At 34.0% G+C, this 10,282-nt stretch overlaps 1 long non-coding RNA gene across 1 annotated transcript; it reads left to right on the top strand.

Annotated features, from left to right (window-relative positions):
- Positions 1-1,337: 1,337 nt before the first annotated feature.
- LOC130684234 (uncharacterized) lies at positions 1,338-10,018 on the top strand. The gene is made up of 4 exons (XR_008998423.1): positions 1,338-1,418; positions 3,003-3,134; positions 4,084-4,126; positions 9,908-10,018. It is a non-coding gene; the product is annotated as an uncharacterized LOC130684234 (long non-coding RNA).
- Positions 10,019-10,282: the final 264 nt, after the last annotated feature.

Genomic DNA, 10,282 nt, shown 5'->3' with positions numbered 1-10,282 from the left:
GCCAGCTGTGCAGATTGCTGTCACCAGATAGCTTCCACTTGTCAACTGCTTCAGAAAGTGAATCAACTGCAGAAAGCTGCCTCATCAGAGAAAAAACCCTCTCCTAGAGGCCACAACTGGTGGCTCAGAGAAGTAAGGGTGTAAATGGATTGCCATTTGTACCACATATGAGACTAGACAATATATACCTCATCCCTACTGAGTTGAGTCTTTGTGAGACTGCATGAGGGTTCAATTTCTCCCTCTTTCCAGAGCTAATTCCTCTCCTTTTTTCTCACTTCTTACACTCCAAACACCATCTTAGCATCGTCTTCTAAGTACTCAATCTGCGATAATATTTTTGATTCATTTAAAAATTTACCTCCCCTTTTCTTGCCAATATAGTTACATACTGTTATGGTTATTTCAATATTTATTGCTTACATAATATCAATTATGAAACCATAACCACCAACCATAAGGATAGTAAAATTGTATCTGTTTTTGCTTCATCAATTTTATATTCCCTCATTTTTACTTATTTAGTGTTCTACATGCTAATCACAATCATTAAAGAATAATGATTCATCTCCATTAAATATCTTCAAATGCAGGAAGTAATCAGGATTTTCCAAAATTACCATCTACACTTATATTTAAGTGATAGCTTAACGAAGTGTAGAAAGTGGGCAATCATGTATTTCAGTATTTAGAAGATATTTATATTCTTCAAACTCCTGGTATTACACTTAAAATGTTAATCCCATTTAGAACCTAAATCCTACACCTATTTCTATTCACTTGTCTTTCTGGAAAACTAGTATTTTTATCTCCATTCTCTAAAATTTTATGATGATGTACTCTTGTGAGGATGGGTCTTTTTTATTCATTGTGCAGGGTATGTAGTAATGCTTTCATTTTTAAACAACTTTTAGTTTTTTAATAATTTTCTTCTAATCTCTTTGGTGAATTCCTATTATTCATCTCTAGGACCCATCCTTTAGTTCCTTGATTTTTTTCTACTTTTAACCACTTTTTAATCTTACATTTTATGAGAATTTTTTTCTCAAATTTACCATTTACCCTGATAAAGTGCTTTTTATTTCTACTGTCATATCTTAGATTTCTAATCATATTTTTATATCTGAATGTTATTTTTATGGTAGTATAAATTCATGATGTATTACCTTCTCCTATCTTCTAGGAGATACTGATTTTAGTTGTTTTGAGATTTTTCTCCTGAACTCTGCATGGTTTTTATTTTCTCTGAAATAATTTTTATATCATTGTTTTAGTTCCTGTATTTCATAAAAGTGTTCCTTAAATGTTTCTTGATCTTATTTTTCCATTTACATTTAAGGAGAAGGAACTAAGAAGCTAACTGAAAGCTCTCAGTTCTTAGATGGAATATGTTGAAAGTTTGATTTCAAAGTAAATTGGTAAGTCAACACAACTGATTAATTTTCCCACAAAAGGGTACTATAGTCTCCTGAATAAGGGGAAGGATAGGGTCAGTCTCTATGCCAACATTATGGGATCTACTGAGGTACAGAGGTAGTCTCACTGGTAAATATTAGACATTAGTGTTCTGAACCTGTGTTGGCATCTTACAAGCATTCTCAGGGTGCAAAACTTCAGAATACAAATTTCTAGCTTCTATTGGGAATATGTAGTCTCCTGCTGTGTAAAGTTTTGGAAGGAGATTTATTGACTTACATGTATTTATTTGATTCTGATTATACATCAAATACTGTTATAGGTAATTGGGATATATTAATGAAAATATAGACAAGATGCCTACCCTAATTGTACTTATCTTCTAGAGATCAGGGGTCCAAACAGTCTTCAACAAAAATTGATCCAATCTTCATGTTTTTGGCCCTACTCTAAACCCCCACTTTTGGAGATTTCTCTCCAAGTCATGAAATTTTTGATAAGTTCTACATTATAATCTATTTGCTTCTCTTTGGCTTCCCTTCCTGCAGGCTCCGTATCAGCTTTCTCTTTTATCAGCTAAGATAGGCCACATTCTCCATCTATTTTCATCTTCATGATTTTGCTGAAATTCTTGCTGATATCATCTATTAAAAACTATGTTGTTTGATTTTGTAATAAAATCTGTTAAAATATTATTTAAACTAACAGTGTATATACAGTAAAACATTTCTACATGTATATCCAATGAATGTTTGTTTCATTATCCCTTAAGCAATATATGTAATTTCAGTTTTCATATGGATGATACCTAACTGTTCCATAGTTAAGTGATGACTTTTTCAAAGGGCTAATTGCAAATCTGTTTTCAATGTCAATAATTTTAAAAACCAAGTTTTTATTTTGATAACATCAGTGGCGTTTTTCAGTGGAAAGACGAATGGTTAAGCCAGAATTATTTAAATTAGTTTTCAAAAGAAAAGGGTGGAGGCAATCTTACACTGTGATCTCATCTAGAATACAAATACAGGATTCATTTTCAGATTGATGATCCCAGTTGCAACATTAATAACTTCACAAATTGGCTAACATAGATTTCTCAGTCCATGGACAGTTTTGTGAGTAATTTTTTTTTCTAAAATGCATTTTCACTGTAATGTATTCTTCAGAATGAACAATTTTAACTTAATAAAAAGAATGATGACATTTCTGCCCTTTCAGGACTAGAGTAACTGTCTTGGCTTAAAGAAAATATTTTTTAAATCTATATCCTGATGCTCTAAATTGCTAGGATTGAAAACAGATATTTTATACTATGACAGATTCTTTAACTTTGGCATTCACTTATAAACAAAAGTTTAATACAAATTTAACAAAATTACAAAGAAAAAAACCTTCTAAGTAGTAGATGACATAATTGTTCAAAAATTTTCTTCCACCTCCCTCATGAATGTGTACTTTCCCATTCTTTGACTTTGGGTTCAACAATGTGACTCATCTGGGCCAACTGGATGTTAGATAGTGTGAACCAAGCAAACACTTGAAATGTGTTTTTACAATGGACTTGCTGTCTTGTATTTCTGTCACAGTCATGGGAAGATGTTCCTCTAGGTGACTACTGATACCTCAGTGTTGTCCCCAGATGAAATATGAAAATCTGCACATCCTGCAGTGTGAAGTATTGTTAGTATAGCATCTCAGCTTGAAGCAGAATCATACAAGTAGGTCTACACTCTTTGGTTGTAAAACAAGTGCTTGTACTTTATGCTAATAAGAGTTTATGGACATTTGTTATTAAATTGGAACAAAGACATGGGCTGCTCCTGTAACAATAATGAAATATGTGTCATGGGTCTTGGGATTCACCAGAGTGTGGTAAGGGCGCTTCTATTGGAAACAGAAGAAAAGTGTAAGGGAACTGTTAAGAAAACTTGTGACCTAAACTGTAATACAGTGGTGAAATATTTAGTAAACTATAGCCTGTTATACCTTGCAAGATAGGAAGTGTACCATTTGAACTTGTAGACTTGGACACATGGTTTGCAGTCAGAATATTAGAAGTGTGTGCTGGCTCTTATTATCTGCATTTTGATAAGGTATTGCCTGAAATATTATATACAGAATAAATTGTAAGTATAGTAAGTCAAAATATTTTAGAATATTTTGAATCAGAAAATAGAAGTTTCTCATCTATTATTTCTCCTGCCAGTAAAAAATTCTCAAATTCAAGGCAAAGGGACAAAGTTTGAGGACAGACACCATGTCCAGGATGCTACCAGTAAAACATGACCTTAAAGTTAAATCAAAAGAGTGGTGGTAACATTCTTCATGAAGATCTAAAAGTTGGTATCTAGTAGAACCTTTCAGACATGCAAAAAGACTACTGTAAAAAGGTATACATAAAAGACAGATACACAGGCATGCCTCAGAAGTAATTGATAACATAACTTACAGCACATGGACTCAACAGGATTACATATATTGAAAATACACATAGCTTTGAGAGACCTATATTAGAAAAAAGTTTTGTCACCCTAGAATAAATTAAAATGATGGTTTTTTGAGATAGGAAAAGACTTCTGAGCCTAAAATTTTCTATGAGAAAGAAGTAGGCTTTGAAACCTCCTCAGCATTACAAATAAAAAGCAATTTTTTTAACGTCTCTTTCAGAAGTGGCCAAAGAGGAAGATGAAAAAGGAAATAGCTTCAGAAGGTAAAGCCAAGAACCATGCAGAATAATGTACTGTTGGGTCACTCCTACAGAGCAGAATCAGAATAGAAAGACCTATCCATGTACACCCCACGTGATTTCAGAAGTGTCATAGACCATTCTTTTCTTTTTATTTCCCACTTTTCATCGCATTTTCCTCATATTCTATGCATATTTCACCATTTTATGTTAAGTATGCTGGAGAGCATATGAGGAAAGATAACTTGATTTGAGGTTCACAGTTCTTCAGAGCAAAAAGAACCACTTTTAGAATTGATATACATTATAAGATTCTTGAATTCAAGTCATATGCCTTCAATGGCTGAGATTTTTGGGGATCTTGGCATATGGGTGATATGTTTTTCACATGGAATGGACATGAGTATTTTTGAAGACTCTGTTAGATTACTGTTAGGTTGTTGCTGAACATTATTTATTGTCTTCCACCTTCCCAAATTCATATTTCCCTGTTCTTTGATTTTTAACTCAACATATGGCTTAATTAGTCAATGAAATGTTAGGGGACAAGAAAAAACAAAGGCTTGAAATGTACCTTAGTGTTGGGATTTGTTTTCTTGTGTGGCTTCCATAACCAAAAGAAGATCTCCTAAAGAAACATTACCTCAGCTGGGGTTCTGGGAATCAACACTTCAGGGTAGAAATCCCCACCTATGGTAACTGGAAGCAGAGTGGCTTCAGACAAATTGAATGTCCATGAACAAAATAAATGTTAATTGCATGCCACCAAGCTGCTCTACATGTTGGCTATGCAACAATTGTATAAAAATAAAGGGAAATAGGAAGAAAAGAAAAGAAAAATAAACACTGTGGCCATATTGTAGCCACCAGTGCTTATCCTTGTTCTCTCACAGAAACATCAGTTTGAATAATTACTTATGCACAAAATACCTTCAGAAGATCTAAAGATTTCAGGTGAGGAATTATAACACCTGGGTGAAGCAAAAAAATAAGAAAAGGCATAAGAAAAGGCACTGGAGAAAGTAGTAAAAACAGTTTCACATTAACCCCATCACCTCTCATCCAAGCACAGGCAGCCTAGTGCAAGGAAAGACACCCTCCCAGTGTGGGAAGGAGAGTGAAGTGAGCACCTGACTTCACCATGGACTCCAGCACCAGGCCTGAACCAGGGCTAGACCTGTCACCACAGACCCAGCTCCATGGCCAGTGAGCCCAGGAACATCATGTTATATACCTTAAATATATATAACTTTACTGAAAAATATATCAGTAAATCAAAAATGACTAGCAATATGGGCTCATGTTTAGGTATGGAGACATGAACAATTTTTGTTTTCCTTTTATATATTTCTACCTACATTTTGCACAGTATTTAGCCTTTTGATAGTGTTTAAAATATAAGAATTCTTGTGCCAATCTTATTACTTGTGTATGTCAAATACCCAACAGGTCCATTTTACTGGTGATGTATCTTTAAAATAGACCACATATTGTGATTATTGAGATAAATCAATGTTCACATTTTTAGTTATTTTATAAGATGAATATTTATTTACTGATTATTTAAAAATTATTACAGCATATATGTTTAATGATATATGATCCAGTCATGTGAGACCAAGTAGTATGTTAATCATTGGTGCTTCCCAGAGACTATTTTTGGAATCCATTTTTTTCAGTTACATGATGATATTTCACTTTAGGCTCCCTTGGAATGAATGGAGCTATGGAAATAGTTCTGGCCTATGGGTTTTGAGCACAGTGCTATGCATCATTACTAGGAAGAATAATGTATGTTTTATACACATGTATGTTCTACATACATTCTAGTACATTCTAGCAGCATAACTTACCTTATTCTGATTTATGCACCATGTTTTCTGACAAAAAAAGAAGTGGTAATAAAACTAGCAGATGTCTAAATTTATGGAGTAGTATGAAATATAGCATGCCTGTAAAGAAAATAACCAGTTTGAAGGCACCATTCAGTAAAAAAATAATAATTCGCTGGTCTATCCATTTTTAGCTTTCAAGTCCCAGCTGTTACATATGCTCCGCAGAGAAGCTTTTCTGATATCCCAAACCCTTCAAACCAAGTTATTTTTACCAACATAATATCCTCATCTAGGACTCCCATTTATTACTAGCACAAAATATATTCTATGTCTATATATTTTGGCTGAATAAATTAGTACTAAAACTTGATTGATTTTTAGCCAGAATTTTATTGGAACACAGGTATACCAATTTCCATGTAGTTCATGGCTGCTTTCACCTTATAACTACAGTCTTGTGACAAGACTGTATGGCCCAGCAAGTCACAAAACATTATATGGCATCTTATAGAAAAGGTTGACTGACCCCCTCCCTAAGTAAGCTGGACCATAACAAGTCAGAAGGGTGAGCTAAGTCAGATTTATCTGGAAGGGTTGAGAGTGAAAACCTGAGAAACCAAGTAAAAGTACCATGTGTAAAAATCTAGAGATGGATGTGCATCTGTAGTTTAGGAAAAGACAGAGATGATGACATTGTCCAAGCAAGGAAGACACAGGAGAAGTGCAATATAATTGTCCTAACAGGTTTTGGAAAAAGTGAACATGTGGTGCATAGATAAAGTTTAAAGGTTAGAAGTAGTGTTGAAATAATAGTGCAGTTTGTCTCCCACTTTGGATAAATATAAAAAAGAAGATGAAAACCCTTTCATATTAATTGTCCTTGTGATACCTAAAATATACACCTGCCTTTTAGTCTCAATATCTTTGATCTTTACTATTTCCTCTTTTATTCTACTAAACATGTGGAGTGTGTATTATAGATAGAAATAGAGATAGAGATAGATATCTGACACACAGGTACAGTGTTCTTCTTGTTTTAATATTGTCAGTATCTTATGTTTGCCCTAATAAATTAATATTTCCACCTTCAACTACTTACTTGACAGGAAGCTAAGGTAACAATAGCAACATGAAAGGAGAAGGTGGAAGCTGACATGTGTGGACAAAGAACACATAGACAGATTTGTAATACATCAAGATAAGTGTACTCTCTCTCCTACTTTATAAAATATGCTCAAACTACCTGTCTGAATTATGGAAGTTAACAGCTTTCCATAAGTACAGTTTTACAAATGCTATAATATTTCACTAGCCCTTTTATACTGATGAATTGGAAATCTAAGATTTTTTTTCCCATATAAGCAGGAGACTTTTTTGTGAACTTGCTAATTGAAAGGGTTTTGCTAAATTCTAGCACATTAAGAAAACATACATTGTAGACACCAAGAAAACAAACACGTAAATAAATACAAGCAATATATTTAGGTGCTCCACATAAAAAAGGTATAAAGAAGAGACTGGATGAGGCTAATAGAGCAAGGATTGAAGAAAGAGAAGGTTTTGAAGGTTAGGTCAGGCTTCTTAAAAGAAGTGCAAATCCAACTCCTGGGCTAAGTCACCATGTTCAAAGTCCAAATTCCCCTGTGCACTTAGAGTTAATTCATAAATTATATATTTAGACTATCTTTTCACAAAAGTAGTATGTCTACACTTCAAGTTGGGTATAAATGAACTTTATAAATCCAAAATAATTGAAGATTTTCAATTTATATTCAGTTTCCCAAACTCAAGGGAGAGGGGAGATGCCACCACTAGCTTAGGTTTCAAGTCACACTTCTCTAAGGCAATATTAACACAGATCTTCAATTTTTCTTCTTTGTATCTCCCAAAGACATAGTTTAATGAATTTATAACAGGAGATGTATATAGCATAGAAATTATCATTATCAGTTTTTTTTATTTTGATATCATTAATCTACAATTACAGAAAGAACATTGTTTACTAGGTTCCCCCCTTCACCAAGTCCCCCCCATATACCCCTTCACAGTCACTGTCCATCTGCCTAGTAAGATGCTGTAAAATCACTACTTGTCTTCTCTGTGTTGCGCAGCCCTCCCTGTACTCCCCACGCACTATACATGCTAATCGTAATGCCCTCTTTCTTTTTTTCCCACCCTTATCCCTCCCTCCCCATCCATTGTCCCCAGTCCCTTTCCATTTGGTAACTATTAGTCCATTCTTGGGTTCTGTGATTCTGCTGCTGTTTTGTTCCTTCAGTTTTCCTTTGTTCTTATACTCCACATATGAGTGAAATCATTTGGTACTTACGGAATATCATGCAGCCATAAGAAAAAAACAGATCCTACCATTCGCAACAACATGGATGGAGCTAGAGGGTATTATGCTCAGTGAAATAAGCCAAGCGGAGAAGGACAAGTATCAGTTTTTTTTTTTACTTTTCTATTTTGAATTCCAGGATATTCAGAAGGAGAAAACATAAATTATTTTTTTCTCAAACATTAGAAAGGTTTGCCCTTTAATCAAATCCAAACTTGTACAGTATATTTAGGAATGATGCAATAAGATGATAGAGTTTGAATGAAAAACTTTTGGGAAATACAGCTAAACTGTAGTATTAAACAATGTTTTCTCAGTATAGGGATAGGTAGAAATGCTTTAATCAATTTTCAATTTCAGGCATTATGAAGTTGTTTCAAATACCCTATATCACATCAAGTTGGGTAGTTTGGAAGATATTCATAGTCTCTGGAGACTGTTTTCTAACAATTTTACTGGAAAACATAAGCTATTTTAATTTGTGTTTTAAATATGTTGACTACTTATAGGAGTTTGGTACCTTCCTCCAAATGAAAATTTTCATTCAAAAGACATGTGTAATTTAGAAAAATTATATATTCATGTTAAAGTTGTGAAAACATTGTGTTCAGATAAGCCACAGAAACATGTGTTTTGAAATATGTCTAATTTTTAGTATGCTTAATAACTGTTACAGAATTATCAAGTATGATCTTTTAAAGCATAAAACTTATTTTCATTTCCTTTAAGTGAAATTATAGAAAATATGAAGGGAAGATGGAGCCAAAGTTTAATTCTTGTTGGACTAAATAATAAGCCAAAAGAAGATGTTAAATATTTGTATTACTTTATTGTGGAAATTAGAAGGAAAATACATTAGAGAGAAATAAAAGCAAAAGATGTTTTTGCTCTGGGAGGAGAAGGTTCCCCGCCAGGGGCAAGTTCTTTATGAATGCAACTGAGACCAAAGAAAGGCAACAGCAAGGAGTTGGAAGTTTAAAAGGAGGTTTATTCTCAGTCTCACCTCACTCCTTGCTCTCCCCCAGCTGGCACACTATTTTCCTGCCCTTAGCACCCAGAGGAACTCTGTGGGTGGGTCTCTGGTGATTGGCAGACACCTGACCAATTATGTACTAGAAACTGAGGGGAGGAGAGAATGGGTATTTCCACTCTATCCCTGTCCTGAGCCAGTACTCTCATTACTGATCAGTAGTGGCTCTGTCACTGGTAAACATCCCATAAATGTGCAATAGGCTCTTATAGATATACAATAGGTGCTATTAAAGTAAAGTGGGAATCCTAGTCATAAATCTCCATTTTCTCCACAAATGTGGATGCAAAAAACCAAGGTGATATTTTTGATGTCCAACCTTTAAAAACGTTGAACTGAGTAACCACAGAAAGATATCCAAAGCAGCTCAGTGTTGAACTGAATCCTGCCTGTGATGGGTGTTTAACTTAGTGCAGGCAGAGAAACTGTGCAGGCTGAATGCCTTGGTAGACATATTTCTGTGGAGCTTCTCAACAGTGTTATCATATGGAGAATGTTTACAAAAGCTAGGAATTCTCTCTGTACAAGAATATTATTTAATTTGTTATGATTCCCAAAGAATTTTTTTTAATGTTTCTGTTTCTGTTCTTATTGCCTTTCAGAAGCTTCTGGTGAAAGACAAGATCAAAGTTTTCAGATCTCAGATATAGGATGAATGACTACCAGTTTGAATTAAGCTTGCATTTATATTGTCAATATTAGCTGGAGCCAATTATGTACCGGGTCCCATATATAATAATAAAACAACAAAAGAAGGATTAACACTGATCATATTTAAGAAGTTTTTAGTCTATTACTTTGAGTTCTACATTTAACAATTATTCATTTTAAACATTACCTCAGTTTTCTTATTTCTAAAATATGTGGTTTGGAATGATAAGTGTAAAGCAGTCATCCAAACATTACATTTAATTGTTTGAATGCAGCTGAAATCTCCTCATTCTTATCTTGAAGGGAAAAAAGATTAAAAAGAAAAA

Source organism: Manis pentadactyla, chromosome 6, assembly GCF_030020395.1.
Source record: "Manis pentadactyla isolate mManPen7 chromosome 6, mManPen7.hap1, whole genome shotgun sequence".
In the NCBI taxonomy this organism is placed as follows: domain Eukaryota; kingdom Metazoa; phylum Chordata; class Mammalia; order Pholidota; family Manidae; genus Manis; species Manis pentadactyla.
This window is presented reverse-complemented; position numbering and strand designations above follow the sequence as displayed.